This window comes from Charadrius vociferus, unplaced genomic scaffold (assembly GCF_000708025.1).
Source record: "Charadrius vociferus isolate BGI_N301 unplaced genomic scaffold, ASM70802v2 scaffold702, whole genome shotgun sequence".
Lineage (NCBI taxonomy): Eukaryota > Metazoa > Chordata > Aves > Charadriiformes > Charadriidae > Charadrius > Charadrius vociferus.
In genome coordinates this window covers 892061-893119 of record NW_009647433.1, presented here as the reverse complement: position 1 = coordinate 893119, position 1059 = coordinate 892061, and positions in this window count along the sequence as shown.

Genomic DNA, 1059 nt, shown 5'->3' with positions numbered 1-1059 from the left:
CCCCAGGGCGCCCCAGGCCCACCCCCCCCCTCCCTGATATTGCCTAGAACTGATTCACCCTCCAAACAGGGCACTCAGAAACCCCTCCCCCAAGGCAGCCCCCCTTCCATGGGGGGTACCTCTCCCTTCCACCCCAGGGCACTCAATTCTGCTTGCCCCTGGGGCTGCCCCTCTCCATCTGGAGGGGACAGACAGTCCCCACCTCACTGCCACGGGGGCTGTTCCCCACCTCCCACCCCCACCCCGCCCAGGCAGGGGGCTTCAGGAAGGCTTCCCTGGCACTGACCCCCACCCCAGAAAGACTCTCCCAGGGCCACCCATCTCCACCCAGGGCACCCCAGAAAGGCTGCCTGGTCACCCCCCCATCCAGGGCATCCTCAGGGTTGAACCCCACCCCACAAAGTTACCCAGAAAAGCCCTGTGCACCCAGAGCACCCCAGAAAGTCCCCCTTGGCCCCATTCCCCCCCACCCCCTCAAAGGGCACCCCAGAAAGGAACACCGGGCTGGTCCCCCACCCCAGAAAAACTCCCCCAGGGCCACCCATCTCCACCCAGGGCACCCCAAAAAGGCTCCCCACTTCCCCTCCCATCCAGGGCATCCCCAGGGCTGAAACACACCCCAGAAAGACACCCCTGGAGCTGACCCCCCTCACCCAGGGCACCCCAGAAAAGCAACCCTCTCCCCCCAGGGCACCCCAAAAAGGAACCCCGGGCTGGTCCTGCACCCCAGAAAGCTTCCCCCGGGGCATCCATCTCCACCCAGGGCACCCCAAAAAGGCTTCCTTCTTCCCCTCCCATCCATGGCATCCTCAGGGTTGAACCCCAGCCCAGAAAGTCACCCTTGGAGCAGACCCTCATCACTTAAAGCACCCCAGAAAGGCACCCCTCTCCACCCAGGGCACCCCAGAAACTCGTCCCCCCCAGGGCACCCCAGAAAGGCTCCCCACTTCCCCTCCCATCCAGGGCATCCCCAGGGCTGAACCCCACCCCAGAAAGTCACCCCCGGAGCTGACCCCCCTCATTCAGGGCACCCCAGAAAAGCAACCCTCTCCCCTCAAT